The sequence below is a fragment of the Scyliorhinus torazame genome, chromosome 14, assembly GCF_047496885.1.
Source record: "Scyliorhinus torazame isolate Kashiwa2021f chromosome 14, sScyTor2.1, whole genome shotgun sequence".
Taxonomy (NCBI): Eukaryota; Metazoa; Chordata; class Chondrichthyes; order Carcharhiniformes; family Scyliorhinidae; genus Scyliorhinus; species Scyliorhinus torazame.
Genome location: NC_092720.1, coordinates 82,964,742 through 82,980,704, shown reverse-complemented (window position 1 = coordinate 82,980,704; position 15,963 = coordinate 82,964,742). Strand labels below are relative to the sequence as shown.

The 15,963-nt window shown below is 44.8% G+C and overlaps 1 protein-coding gene across 1 annotated transcript in view; it reads right to left on the bottom strand.

Annotated features, from left to right (window-relative positions):
* The window catches only part of LOC140389856 (transient receptor potential cation channel subfamily V member 6-like), a 218,144-nt gene that overhangs the window by 32,851 nt on the left and 169,330 nt on the right, over positions 1-15,963 (bottom strand). The window lies entirely within an intron of this gene.

The window sequence follows — 15,963 nt, the reverse complement described above, 5'->3', positions numbered from 1 at the left end:
GCAGAAGCCTGCCATTGCCTGTAGGACCACTCTTGGTCTTGAATGTTTCTGTAGTCTTTGATTGCCAACCCCAGAATTAATTTCTTTGGCAGCATTGAGAGTTGGATGCTGGGTTTTCTGTCCACGGGCTATCCACATTGCAGAAGGGTGGATCTATAATTTTAAAACGCCATAGGGAAGTCACCGTTCTTTCGCATTGGAGTTTTAATGGTGCAGGTGCCCCTTTCGCCTCATCGTTTGACTGTAGATACCTCAGCAAATTGGGCGAAGTATTCAGTTGCGAATTGTGGGCTGTTATCAGACACCAACTGGTTTGGGACATCATGGCTCACAAACATTTCCTTCAAGGATCTCACAACCACCTCTGTAGCTGTCGTGTGTAAATGCACCAGCTCAATCCATCAGGGGAAGCAGTCAATTGTGAGGAGGAGATCGATTCTCAACTGGTCCCATGGCCCGGTAGGGAGCTTCGTGGGGATGAGGGGCTATCTTTGGTTTGGCTTGTACAGTGCACAAACCTGACAGTTTGTGATCATTTCTTCAATGGCCCTTAATATGTCGGGTCACCATACTGCAAATTGGGTACATGCTCTGCACTTTGAAAAGCCCAGGTGGCCTTGGTGAATTTGTTTGTGAATTGCTGCCTGAAGGGTGACGAGAATGATCAAGTCGTTCATTGTGTGCTAGCAGATTATCTATGACAGAAAATGTTCCTGCTGTTCAAAACAAATTTTAATGAAGTTGCTGTCTGGCCTCTGCTGTGGTAACACAGGATGGGGATTCACCCCTCATCTCACTTCTGCTCCTGACGGATTTGCTGAAGTTTCCTGGAAGTAGGCCCTGGTTTGTGTGTCTACAGTGGTTTGATATTCCCTTGAACATGCAAATCTCATATGCAAATCCCATGAGACATAAACAGAATCTCTGAATTCAAAGGGGCACTGTTGCAAGTTCCTCATCATCTACAACCGGAACCAGTGGTTTATGATGCCTTTCGATGGTGGCTTTCAGGCTGATAATGTAGTAGAATAACTTCTAGCAAACCCACGTGACTGCGAGAGTTCCTTTTTCGTTAACGACTGCAACACGGCCAAGGGCGTTGTGTTGTGCTGGGATCTTGCAGGCAGGGAATTTAAGCACACTTTAACATGGGATTTAAGGTAAACAGCACGACAACTGGACATTTATTCTTTCAGCCTGCTTCAAGTGTGCAAAATGCTTCAAATAACAAGGAAATAAAACAAAAACCACAAAAAAAAAACAGCTCTTTGTTGGGGTCTATCTTATGTTGATTATCTTCCCTATATATTTAACTGAATAGCTAAGCTATTTACCAGTGAAATCCAACAAAAACAGAAAAGGAGTCTCTTAGTCAGAGTCCAGAAAGTTCAAGTCCTATCAGGGTCAGACTCAGCCAGTCCCAGTTTGTTTTCCAATTCATGATTTCATGCCAAACAAAATTCAAGGCCAGGTAGTCCAACAAATTTTCTCTCAGGTTTCCCACCAGCCACGCTCCATATCCATTTATCTCTGCACACATTCAGACAGGCCTCTGTTGACTCTCCAACAGGCTTTCCACAGATGGTTCTGTTCAAGTCCCCTCCTTTTATGCCTGCCCCTGCTGACCAGTCCTGTTACTGTTCGTGTGATGCCATCTTGGAAACGTACTGCGTTGTGACCTGCTGTGTAGTTCTGGCCGAGGAGGAAATTAAACATCCGTGCAGGGAGGTACCACCCCTTCACAACTCTGCCCAATGCTGTGTCGCACAGCAAACCATATCTGTGTCTTACATATCTGTGGATGCCTAACATACTGGTCAGTGACATCCATCCAGCCGTCACTGCCCAAAGGCTTGTGAATAGCAAGGCATTCGCTGCTGTACTGGTGGGCAGGGATGGGTCATAATGATCCAGGATATCCGGTGAGAGCAGCATTGCTTTGATGTGCTCAAATGCTTGCACCTGTGCACAGACCAGCACTATACCAGACCTTTTTGAGGTGTCATGGGGATTCTGTGACCGGTGCCAGTTTGGGAAGAAATTTTGCTAACTGGTCCATCATGCCCAGGAATCTCTGGAGGTCTGGAATAGATGATGGGATTGGGAACCTGCTAGAAGTTTTAGTTTCTTTCTGGGTCTGCCATGTTGCCTTTGCTGCTGACAATGTGTCCTGAGAAGCAAATACAGGTCATGGAGAACCATCATTTCTTGTTTAGTGTCACCCTAGTTCCTGAAAGCATTCTAGGACAGCTGCGAGCCTCCTGTCATGTTCCTTCATGGTCCTACCGTGTACAAAAACATTATCCATATGGCAGATGATACCCTCCAGGCCTTGCAATATAGCTGACGTTGTGCACAGAAAACTCTCGCGTGCCAAGGTAATGCCGAATGGCAAGCAAATGAAATAGAACCTGCCAAAAGGGGTGATAAATAGAGTTAACAGCCTGGATTCCTCATTGAGTGAAAGTTGCCACTGCTATTATTGAGCTTTGAAAAAAACTGTTCTTTTGGAGAGCTTGGTCAGGCTGTCATTTACCAAGGACATTGGGTGGATATCTCTCACCACTGCCTCATTGAGTTGTGTGAAGTTGACACAGATACGGACAGGCCAATTTAACCTCGGAACTGGGACCATCCTGGAACACAATTCGGTCGGATGACCATTTTGATCATCTCATCCAGTTGTTGCTGTACTTGCTTCATAAGCGGTGCAGTATTTTCTGTGGCACACAAGCTTGGCATCCTCCCTTAATGTCATACTGTATGTGGTTCTCAGTTGCCCCCATTTTCAATGGAAGAGTTTGGAAAATTATTTTTAAAATTTGAAACCGTGTCAATTTCCTCTAGGAGCCTCTCCGTTTAAAAGGTAATATATGCTTGACTGTGGACTACAAATCTTCTAAAAGCTTCTACAGGTATGTAAAAAAGGAAAATATTAGCAAAGAGAAATGTGGGTCCATTCCAAGCAGAGTCAGGAGAATTTATAATGGTGAATAGGTAAGTGGCAGGGGAAATAAACAAATACATTTTCTGTTCTCACAGAGGAAAATACAAAAAACCTCCCAGAAATAATGGTGAATCAAGGGACTGGTGTAAAAGAGGAACTGCAAAATATTATTAGTAGAAGAATAGTACTAGAGGAATTAAGGGGACTTAAAAGTTGATAAATCCCCTGGACCTGACTATCTGCATTGAAAGAAGTGGCTCCTTTCAGAATTCTATAGGCCGGAATTCCTGGGCCATTCGCTGGCAGCAGGATTCTCTGGTCCTGCCGGCAGTGCACCCCATTCCCCCGAGTTTCCTGATGGATTGGGGTGGCTTCCATGGGAATTCCCATTTATAGCAGCGGGAACAGACAATCCCACTGCCAGCGAACGGCGCACCATCTCCCGCTGCCGAGAAACACGTGGCTAGGAGGCCAGAGAATCCCGCCCATAGACTTTGAAATGGTTCCTGCAGATTGGTAGGTAGAAAATGCAACCCTACAGCAACCCCCCCACCCCACGCCCCCCAGCCCCACCCCCATGTAAGAAAGGAGGGAGAACGAAAACAAGGAATCACTAGTAGGGAAAATGCTAGAATCTATAACAGGAAATTCAGAAAATGGTAGCGTCAACATGGATTTATAAAAGGGAAATCATGTTTAACAAACATGTTAGAGTTTTTTAAGGATGTAACTAGCAGAAGAGATAAAGGGGAACCAGTGGATATGGTATATTTAAATTTTTAGAAAGTTCTTGATAAGGTCTCGAAGAAGAGTCAGTAAACAAAATTAGTGGATTGAGAACTGGTGAATGGTTAGAATTAAGTTTATTATGGCTGTGAGTGGGGGGTACGGTAAGGATCAGTGCTTGGGCCCCAGCTATTCTCAAGTTATATCAATGATTTGAATGTGGGGATTAAATGTAATACTTCCAAATTTTCGGATTAAACAAAAATAGCTGGAAGCCGGAGTTGCGAGGAGGATGCAAAGATGCTTCAAGGTAATTTGAAGAGGCCAAGTGATTGGACAAAATTTTGCAGATGAAACACAATGTGGAGAAATGGGAGGTTATCTTTGGTAAGAAATAGAGTATTTCTTAAATGGAGAGGGGCTGGGAAGCACTGAACTTCAAAGGGACTTGGGTGTCCTTGTAAGAGCTAACATGCAGGTATAGCAAGTAATTAAGAAGGAAAATGGTATGTTGGCCTTTATGACAAGAGAATTTGAGTATAGCAGTAAATATGTCTTACTTCAGTTATTTAGAGCCTTGGTGAGAGCACAACTGGAGTATTGTATTTAATTTTGGTCTCCTTATCCAAAGAAAAAATACTTGCCATAGAGGGGGTTCAACAAATGTTCACCAAATGAATTGTTGGAATGAAGGGACTGTCCTATGAGGAAGGATTTAATACACTAGGTTTTTATATTCTGGAGTTTAGAATAATGAAAGGCGATCTCATTGAAGCATACAAAATTCTTAGAGGACTCAACAGAGTAGATGCAAGATGGATCTTTCCCCTGGCTGGGGGGCGTTCTAGAATCAGGTAACACAGTCTCAGAATAAGGGGAAGCCCATTTAGGATTGAGATCAGGAGAAATTCCTTCACTCAAGAGGCTGGTGAATCTTTGGAATTCTCTACTCCAGAGATCTGTGAAGGCTCAGTCATTGAGTCTGTTAAGGACTGAGGTCAATAGATTTCTACATATTAAAAACAGCAAGGGATACAGGGATAGTGAGGCAAAATGATATTGAAGAAGTAGAAGATCAGCCATGATCCCACTGAATGACGGAACTGGTTCAAAGAGCTAAATGGCCTCCTCCTATTTCTTATGTTGTTATGTACAGACAATGTCTCCTGTATTTTTTAATCTTTGTATTGGACTGTCAACTGCAGTGTACCTTTTCTGGGAGCTTGATGAAACCTTCTCCATACATCTCTCTTGTGGGCGGCATCAGACATTGTGGCTCCTTGTCGAAGAAGACTGTAACACTGACTCCGGTGTCCCATTCGAGATTGCTGAGGTGGCTATTTACTGAGATTTCCACATTCCAAAAAGAAAATCCAAGATCCTTGACCTCTTCCCAAGCAGCATGGTTGGGTCTCTTCCTGGTGACTGACTTGGTATCCACCTCCTGTCTTGGTGTCTTGGCTCTGCATAGTTTTCCAAAGTGCCTCAAGCAAGTGCAGTTGGAACGCTGCATTGAGATTGCTGGACAATCTTCTTGCCTGTGAGATAGTTTGGCTCTGCAGTGCTGACATTGATGCCTTCTCTCTTGTGGTGTTTTTGGGTATGGCTTTCCTTAGCCTAGTGTCTCTCTGCCTCTTTGTTGCTTTATTCGCTGCACAGTTGGGGTTGTTCTGTACCATGGCTTGCTTTCGCCATGCAAAATGGCTTGGTGCTGTTTGCGGATTTCAGATCATTTGTCTAGTTGGACTATTTTAGAGTCAGATCTTCCTTGGCCTGTCGTATGTCCAAAAGAAGAAAGGCAGGTCGACAGCCACTCTGACAATAATCCTACCCCTTAGGAGTTCTGACTTACGGTCATCATAGTCTCAGCTAAACTGTATAATTTGTTTATAAGAGTCAACTGATTCTCCAGGCTATAGGACAAGCTTGTTGAACTTAATTTTAACATATTGTTGCTTCTTAGATTAAAATATGTATCAAATTATTTGAGAACTTCATCAAATTTATCTGAGGATTTGTTAATTCCTTGTATCACAATAATATTGAACCCAAGTAGTGAAGTCACTTGTTCAGCTTCTGAAATGAAAATGAAATGAAAATCGCTTATTGTCACAAGTAGGATTCAAATGAAGTTATTGTGAAAAGCCCCTAGTCTCGACATTCCACTGCCTGTTCAGGGAGGCTGGTATGGGAATTGAACCGTGCTGCTGGCCTGCCTTGGTCTGCTTTCAAAGCCAGCGATTTAGTCCTGTGCTAAACCAGCCCCTATCTGTTCTGTCTTTTTATCGAATCCTGAAGCTATCTTCAGAATCTTTTCCGCCAAAGTCCCCATTTGGAATGGCCTGTGGATAAGTCCCAATTGGTCTGGTAATGTTGATTTGTTGTCCATGGTGGCTTTCAAGTTCAGATGAATACAGCTTTAAATGCTGTGCAGGTTTTACAGATGGCACAGCAGTAACCACTTTTCTACCAGCCTTCCCACGCTGTTGTGTTTTGGTGGGCTCCTGCCGTGATGGTGGTCCTGACCTCTTTGTCTTTGTGCAATGATTTACTCAATCAACCATTCTATGCCTCCAATATCAGGGGATTTTGGTGTGTTTTACAATCGATTCCCAGCTGTGGCTTAGATTTAAGTCTTTTTTTTCGTATAACAAGTCAGCCACCACGTGGTATGGCACCGATTCTGAAGTGGCTAGCTTTCGGAAATGGGCTGCTCTGATGTTTTTACAGCACTGAAGCTTTTTTAACTAGTCCTGGCTTAGAACTGACGTTCTTGCTCACCCCTGCTACGTCCTTTGACTCTGCACTCTGCGGCCATTCACAATGGACCTCCACGATATCTTGTGTTGTTCTTAGCTGTACAGTGCAGCTTTTTCTTTTGCCTTTCTGCTTCCAATTCTGCAAAGGAGCTTATTTCAGGTCATCTCTCTCTGGCTTCACTTCAGGTGCTTTCAGTTGGGTCAGAATGCTGCCCCTTTCATTTTCCGGCTTTCGAATTTCTACCTGCTCCAGCTTCTCTGAAGATTTTCCATTAGCTGCCACCATGTTGTGTGTTCAATAGGTCGAGTCTTCTGTGGTTGAACATTTACTGTTTATTGATAACGCACAACTATGTACATATATACAGTGTATAGCACAAGCTATGAGCTAACACCATGCTTGTTTCTACACGGGTCTCTATCCAGTCCACTATTGATCATCATCTCGAATCATGTGCCTCTTTACATCACGCTGTGGGCAGTACGGTTTCCCAGTCCCACTTTAAACCATGCTATGTCAGAGATTCTTATATTACAGGTTATATTACAAACTACACATTGGTAACATATATTGCTGAAAAGATATGCCACAAAGATTTGTCAGTCGGCACATTTATTACTTTCCACCATAAATGTAAAGGTTTCTAACTGTATCTCCTGCAATTCTAACTTGGGTATTGTATGCTTTCACCTCACAACATGCAAAGCAGAGCCTTGCCATTGTTGTGACTTCCAAGGGCATCACATCTCTTTAATGTAAAATAACTTGGCTACATAGTGACTTACTAACATCCAGGTTGGGATACTTTTCTCACTGTACAGGTGTTCCATCAGATTTCAGCATCTCATTATTATTTTCCTGCTTGCACAGTATGACAGCAATATCAATCCTAAACTGCAGGAAGGTGTCCCTGGTGAAAGCACTACTTCACTTTTGTGGATATGTAGCTCGGGTGGGTTTATTACAATGCCTCCCTGGATAATGCTGGAATTTCAAGTTGACAGCCACTTGCACTCTTGGAGAACCGATTGGAATCCTGCATCACTTTCTCCGGGATACTCATGGCAAGTGCAAGGTTAACAGGTACTGTCGCGTGGGGCAGGAATACTGCCCCAGAGCTCTCCAATCGTAAAGCTAAAAAAATGTATTATTTGTTGGGAAAAGTATTACTTCCAGATTGTTTTCTAGTCTAAGGTGTAAATTTTATATTTAATGCATGTCAGGTGATCACAGCCGAGTGGAATGCATGGCCTGAGACACGTGGAGAGTCTTGGACCCGACCAGTGTCCTAGATGATCACGTGTGGGAAGTGCTCCCAGCTGCAGAAACTGGAGCTCTGGTTTTTGGAGCTTGAGCAGTGTCTGGAGGCACTGTGGTGTATCCACGAGGCTGAGTGCTACGTGGATAGCACATTTAGAGAGGTGGTCATTCCACAGCTCAAGGGACAAGAAGAAAAAAGGAAATGGGTGACCACTAGGCAGTCGGGGGTGGCTTAAAAATAGCCAAATCCCCAGGCCCGGATGAACTGCATCCGAGGCTGCTCTGGGAGGAGAGGCAGGAAATTGCCTCTGATGCAAGTTCTTAATTCCTCTCCTGCCATGGGGAAAATGCCAAAGGACTGGAAAACAACTAACATTGTTCCACCTTTCAAGAAGGGTGGTAGAGATAAACCAGGAAATTACAGACCGGTGAGTCTCACGTCAGTGCAGAGAAACAATTGGAGAAAATTCTGAAGCAGAGAATAAATTTCTGGGCATGGGGTATTGGGGATAGTCATCACAGTTTTGTCAGAAGGAGGTCATGCATAACAAATTTGATAGAATTTTTTGATAAAGTAACCAAGTGTGTGGATGAATGGATGAAGGAAGTGCAGTTGATATAGTTTATATGGATTTTAGCAAAGCCTTTGGCAAGGTTCCACATGGGAGATTGATTAAGAAGGTTGAAGCATATGGAATTCAAGGCAACTTGTCAAGATAGATCTGAAACTGGCTTAATAATAGGACACACAAGGTGGTGGTAGAAGGCTGTCTGAGTAACTGGATGCCCAGCGGCACAACTGCATGTCCACAGGGATCAGTGCTGGGTCCCTTATTGTTTGTTTTATAAAAATGATATAGATGAGTACATGGGGAGAAATGATAAGTAAGTTTGCAGATGACACTAAGACTGGTAGGATGGTTAACAGTGAAGAAGATGGTCATAGGTTACAGGAAAATATAATTGGGTTGGTCAGATGGCTAGAGCAGCGGCAGATGGTATTTAACCCTGATAAGAGCGAGATGATGCACTTTGGAAGGAACAGGACAAGGGATGGAATGAATGGCTGAGCTTCAGTTCAGAGGAACAGATCTTGGGGTATGTGTTCACAGATCGCTGAAGGCGGCAGAGCAGGTGAATAGGGTAGTTAAGAAGGCTGGTCCGGGGGGGTGGGGGGGGGGGGGGGGGGGTGGTGGAACATAGAGTCTCGTTATACGCAGATGATCTGCTGTTATATGTATCGGACCCAATGGTGGGGATGGACGGTATTATGGCAACCCTGAGGGAATTTGGCCGGTTCTCCGGGTACAAACTGAACATGACTAAGAGCGAGTTGTTTGTAATTCAGGCGAGGGGGCAGGAGAGTAGGCTGAAGGGGTTGCCGTTCAGGCTAATGGGGGAGAGTTTCCGATATTTGGGGATTCAGGTGGCACGGGACTGGGGCAAGTTGTATAAGCTCAACCAGTCCCGACTGGTGGAACGAGTGAGGGAGGAGGTCTGGAGGTGGGATGCGCTCCCACTGCCATTGGCGGGGAGGGTGCAGACTGTTAAGGTGACGATTCTCCCGCGGTTCTTGTTTGTTTTTCAGTGTCTCCCCATCTTTATCCCGCCATCCTTCTTTAAGAGGCTGAATAAAATTATTCTGGGATTTGTATGGACAAGGAAGTCCCCGCGGGTGAAGAGGGTGATGCTTGAAAGGAAAAGAGGAGAAGGGGGGCTGGTGTTGCCGAACTTCAGCAACTATTACTGGGCAGCCAACATAGCAATGATAAGGAAATAGATGGTGGGTGCGGGGTCGGTTTAGGAGCGGATGGAGGCCGCTTCGTGCAGGGGCACTAGCTTAGCAGCCCTGGTCACGGCGCCTCTGCCGCTTCCGCTGGCACAGTACTCCACCAGCCCGATAGTGGTGGCAGCTCTTCGGATCTGGGGCCAGTGGAGGAGGCATGTAGGGGAGGTAAGAGCATCGGTGTGGACCCCAATCTGGGCAACTATCGATTTGCCCCGGGGAACATGAACGGGGGGGGGGTATCGACTGTGGAGGAGGGCGGGGATTGTGAGGATGAGGGATCTGTTCCTGGAAGGGAGCTTTCCGAGAATGAGGGCGCTGGAGGAGAAGTTTGGGCTGGCGAGAGGGAATGACTTTAGATACTTACAGGTGCGGGATTTTGTACGCAGACTGATGCCGTCCTTCCCACGTCTCCCGCCGAAGGGGAGGCAGGACAGGGTAGTTTCTAGGGGAGAGGTGGGAGAAGGTAGAGTCTCAGACATCTACAAGGAGCTAATGGAAGCTGAGGAAATGCAGATCGAGGACCTTTAGCTTAACTGGGAAGAGCAGCTCTGGGGTGGGTGGGGGGGGGGGAGAAGAAGAGATGGAGGACGGTGTCTGGGCAGAAGCCCTGAGCAGAGTAAACATGACCGCAACATGTGCTAGGCTCAGCCTGATCCAGTTTAAGGTTGTGCACAGGGCACACATAACGGTGGCCCGGATGAGCAAATGCTTCGGGCTGGAGGAAAAGTGTGCTAGATGCACCGGAGGGCCAGCTAACCATGTACACATGTTCTGGTCATGCCCTAAACTCAGGGGGCATTGGCAGGGATTCGCAGATGTCATGTCCCGGGTATTGAAAACTGGGGTGGTAATGAGCCCAAACGTGGCAATCTTTGGGGTTTCGGAGGATCCGGGAGTCCAAGAAGAGAGAGAGGCCGACGTTCTGGCCTTTGCGTCCCTGGTACCTCGGCGACGAATACTGTTAGCATGGAGGGACTCAAAGCCCCCGAGGGCTGAGGTATGGCTATCGGACATGGCGAGATTTCTTGGCCTAGCGAAAGTCAAGTTCGCCTTGAGAGTTTCGCTACTAGGGTTCGCCCGAAGGTGGCAGCCATTTATTGACTTCTTCGCAGAGGAGTAAGCGTCAGCAAGGGGGGGGTGCTAGGGTAGAGTAGAGTAGAGTAGGGGGATATTGAGGCAGGTCCGTGCGTGAACAGAGCTGTGGTTTGCACTATGTTTAATTTGTGTCTTGACTTCTTTTTTTTTGTACTGTACAATGTCACTTTTTCTATATGCCTAAAATACCTCAATAAAATTGTGTGTTAAAAAAAAAGGCCTTTATCAGTTATGGCATAGAATATAATTATGTCAGAGCTGTACAGAAGATGGTTAGGTCACAGCTGGAGTGCTGTGTGCAGTTCTGATCAACTCACTATAGGAAGGAGGTGATTGCACTGGAGGGGGACAGAGGAGATTCACCAGGATGTTTCCTGGATGGAGCATCTGAGCGAGAAGGAGAGACTGGATTGGATTGTTTTCTTTAGAGCAGAGAAGGCCGGGGGGGGGGGGGGGGGGGGGGGGTGGTGGTGGTGGTTGAGGTATAAAAGATTATGAAGGGTTTGGACAGGATAAATAGGAAGCAACTGTTCCTCTGGTTGAGGGGCCAACCACAAGGGGGGCATAGTTTAGGGCGAGGGTAGGAGATTCAGAGGCGATTTACGGAAAAATATTGCTCACAGGGTGGTGAGAATGTGGAATGCACTGCCTGGGAAGGTAGTGGAGGCTGGAAACCTCACATCTTTATAAAGCACTTGAAATACCATCATATTCAAGGATATGGGAAAAGTGCTGGTAAATGGGATTAGCATGAGATTCGGGGTAGTTCTTGTTGGTGCAGACTTGATGGGGTGAGGGGCCTTTTCTGCACTGCACAACTCTGACACTAATATTGGAAGCATCACCAGGAGCATAAGCCTTCACCAGGGGTTGTTGCTGGATCACTAGAGAAAGTTAATTGCGGTTGGAAAGGAGTTGGTTTTCATAAGGCCATCACAAATCCCCCCCCCCCCCCCTTCACCCATCCCCTTTCCTGATACCATGATGCCGGGTCGCCGTATCAGAAATGGAGAGAATGTGAATGAGGCGCACCTATGGGTAGGCCACTGCCAAACTCAACAGGGTTTATTGGTCAGCTTTCTGGAGGGATGTGAGATGCACGAATCTTGTCTAATCTGTGGGTCACCATTAAATCCTAGTGCAGATATGGAAAATTGGTCTTGGTTAGCTCACTGATAAGCCTAATTGCCTTGCCTCTGCCAGCAGACAGGTTTCCCGTGCCGGCTCCTTTCCGCCATTATATGGGACAGTTTTCCTGCCACCCGGAGTCAGATGCACAGTTTCATGCATGTTTCTCACAGCCTGCCTGCCACCATGTCTCGTCCAGCGAGCTCCACTAAATTCCACCCAATGGGTCTATGCAAACTACCTCAGATGAATACAGACTCCCTCTTGATCATTTCTGTGCATTTTCTCTTTATCCTGAACAAAAACAACCACAGGAATCCCAATCCTACCCAGCACTGAATTTTACCAGTCAGAAATCAAGATCCCTGAAATGGCAGGATGGTGAAAAAACCCTTGATAACCCTTGATTGCCTTACTGATTAAAAATCTGTCTATCTCAGTCTTGAACATACTTAACGACCCATCTCTCTGCGGTAAAGAATTCTACAGATTCACTACCCTCCGAGAGAAGAAATTCCTCCTCATCTCTGTCTTAAGCGGGCGTCACTTTACTCTGACATATGCTTGTTGGTCCCCATTAATGGATTCAGTTCAATTGGAATTGTTGACACAGCTGTCAAGGAATCTGTTAGTTTATTTATGTTGACAGTTTTATGAGCTTCCAAGAATGTTTTTTGAAATGTTTTTTGAATTATTTTGTTATTTTTACAGTTTTATGGCCCTCTAATAGGATAATGTTTAAACTTTTTAAATTATTCTTTATTTTGACAGTCTTATGATCTAATAGGGCAATAGTTTATGAACGACTGTGTATTTGGCAGTTTTATGAGCATCTCAAAATCTTCCCAATGTTACTGTAGAGTTCATGAGTTCTTTACATGGTAGGTACAGGGAGAGTGGACATTGATCAGAGATAGTCAACACGGCTTTGTGAAGGGTAGGTCATGCCTCACAAACCTGATTGAGTTCTTTGAGAAGGTGACCAAACAGGAGGATGAGGGTAAAGCAGTTGATGTGGTGTATATGGATTTCAGTAAAGCGTTTCATAGATTATCATAGAATTTACAGTGCAGAAGGAGGCCATTCGGCCCATCGAGTCTGCACCGGCTCTTGGAAAGTTTGATAAGGTTCCCCACGGTAGGCTACTGCAGAAAATACGGAGGCATGGGATTCAGGGTGATTTAGCAGTTTGGATCAGAAATTGGCTAGCTGGAAGAAGACAAAGGGTGGTGGTTGATGGGAAATGTTCAGACTGGAGTCCAGTTACTAGTGGTGTACCACAAGGATCTGTTTTGGGGCCACTGCTGTTTGTCATTTTTACAAATGACCTGGAGCAGGGCATAGAAGGATGGGTGAGTAAATTTACAGATGACACTAAAGTCGGTGGAGTTGTAGACAGTGCGGAAGGATGTTACAAGTTACAGAGGGACATAGATAAGATACAGCGCTGGGCTGAGAGGTGGCAAATGGAGTTTAATGCAGAAAAGTGTGAGATGATTCATTTTGGAAGGAGTAACAGGAAGACAGAGTACTGGGCTAATGGTAAGATTCTTGGCAGTGTGGATGAGCGGAGAGATCTCGGTGTCCATGTACATAGATCCCTGAAAGTTGCTACCCAGGTTGAGAGGGTTGTTAAGAAGGCGTACGGTGTGTTAGCTTTTATTGGCAGAGGGATTGAGTTTCGGAGCCATGAGGTCATGTTGCAGCTGTACAAAACTCTGGTGCGGCCGCATTTGGAGTATTGCGTGCAATTCTGGTTGCCGCATTATAGGAAGGATGTGGAAGCATTGGAAAGGGTGCAGAGGAGATTTACCAGAATGTTGCCTCGTATGGAGGGAAGATCTTATGAGGAAAGGCTGAGGGATTTGAGGCTGTTTTCGTTAGAGAGAAGAAGGTTTAGAGGTGACTTAATTGAGGCATACAAGATGATCAGAGGATTGGATAGGGTGGACAGTGAGAGCCTTTTTCCTCGGATGGTGATGTCTAGCACGAGGGGACATAGCTTTAAATTGAGGGGAGATAGATATAGGACAGATGTCAGAGGTAGGTTCTTTACTCAGAAAGTAGTAAGGGCGTGGAATGCCCTGCCTGTAACAGTAGTGGACTCGCCAACACTAAGGGCATTCAAATGGTCATTGGATAGACATATGGATGATAAGGGAATAGTGTAGATGGGCTTTAGAGTGGTTTCACAGGTCGGCGCAACATCGAGGGCCGAAGGGCCTGTTCTGCGCTGTAATGTTCTATGTTCTATGTAGATTGAGGGGAGAATATGTGGGTTGAGAGTAATGGAAGAAGTATTTAGTGTGGGGGAGGTTGATACTGAGGATGTGGGGCTGATGGTAGCCATAGGTGCAAGGAATATGGATGATTTGATGAGGGAAGTGAGGAGCTACGGTTAGGAGGCTTCACATTAATCTATAAACTGGGCTCATGTTTCAGGGAACTGAAAAATTGTTGTCCAATTTAGTAACGATTAAACTTAGATCTAACTTTACTTTCATCTACACAGTGCAGCCTGTATTCTTTAAAATAGCACAATGGATACAAAGCCTTACAACCACATTTGTTACCCGAGGAAGAATGCCACGAATATGAAAATCTTCATCAAATCAGAACATAAGAACTAGGAGCAGGAGTAGGCAATTCAGCCCAACGAGCTTGTTCTGCTATTCAATACATTTAAGGCTGATCTCCTCTCAGCTTCAACTCCACTCTCCTGCCCTGCCCATTCTTCATAACCCTTCAACCTATTACTAATTTAAAATCTCTCTGTCGCCTCCTTAAATTTACTCAATGTCCCGGCATCCTTCGCACTCTAGGGTAGTGAATTCCAAAGATTCACGACCCTTTGAGAGAAGTAATTTCTCCTCATCTGTTTTAAATCTGCTATCCCTTAAACTAAAACTATGACCTCTCGTTCTAGATTGCCCCACAAGAGGAAATATCTGCTCTCCGCCTACTTTGTCAATACCTTTTATCATTCTATAAACCTCAATTAGATCTCCTCCCATTCTTCTAAACTCCAGTGAGTAATAGGCCAAAACTTCTCAATCTCTCTTCATAAGACAGACCTCCTCATCTCTGAAATCAATCAAGTGAACCTCCACCGAACCGCCGTAAATGCAACTACATCCCTCCTCAGGCAAGGGGACTCCAGGTCTGGTCTCACCAAAGCCTTGTACAGTTGCAGCAACACTTTCCTACTTTTATACTCTATTCCTTTAGCAATGAATGCCAAAATTCCATTTGCCTTCCTTATTACCTGCTGCACCTGCATAGTAACTTTCTGCGATTCGTGCACAAAGATACCCAGATCCCTCTGCATCAAAGCACTGCAAAGTTTCTCTCCTTTTAGATAATAAGTTGCCTTTCTATTTTTATGGGTAACCTCATACTTATCCATGTTAAACTCCATTTGCCAGATTTTGGCCCACTCACCTAACCTATCCATATCAATTTGTAAATTTCTTATTTCCTCATCGCAAGTTATTATCCCACCTATTTTAGTTTAATTTGCAAATTTGACTATAGGACCTTCTGATTCTGCATCCAACTCATTAACATAGATTGTAAATTGTTGGGGCCTGAGGACCAAACCCTGTGTCACCCCGCTAGTTACATCTTACCAACAAGTAAAATAACCATTTATCCCGACTCTGCTTTCTGTTGGTCAGCCACTCCTTGATCCAAGCTAATAAATTACCCCTAACCCAATGTGATCTTAACTTCTGTATTAACCTTTTGTGTGGCACCTTATCAAATGCCTTCTGGAAGCCCAGATATACTACATCTACAAATCCCTGTTCAACACTTTGCTTCTTATATCTTCAAAGAACTCTAGAAAATTAGTCAAACACAATTTATCCTTCATATGACCATGCTGATTCTAATGGATTGTGTTTTGGTTTTCCAAATGTACTTCTTTAATAATGGTTTCTAACAATTTCCCAATGACAGATGTTAAACAAACTGGTCGATAGTTTCCTACTTTCTTTCTCCCTCCCTTTATGAGTAAGGGCATTATTATTAAGGAGATATCAGCATTTTTCCAATTCACTGGAATATTTCCCGCATCCAGGGAAACTTGGAATATTATAACCAATTGATCCACTATCTCTGCTGCCACTCCTGGAAGACCCATAGGCTCTGGCGACTTGTCTGCCTTTAACCCCAATAGTTCACTCAGTACATTTTCCCTGTTGATTAGGATTATCCAAAGTTCCTTCCTATCATCTCTACATTACCTGTTATTTTT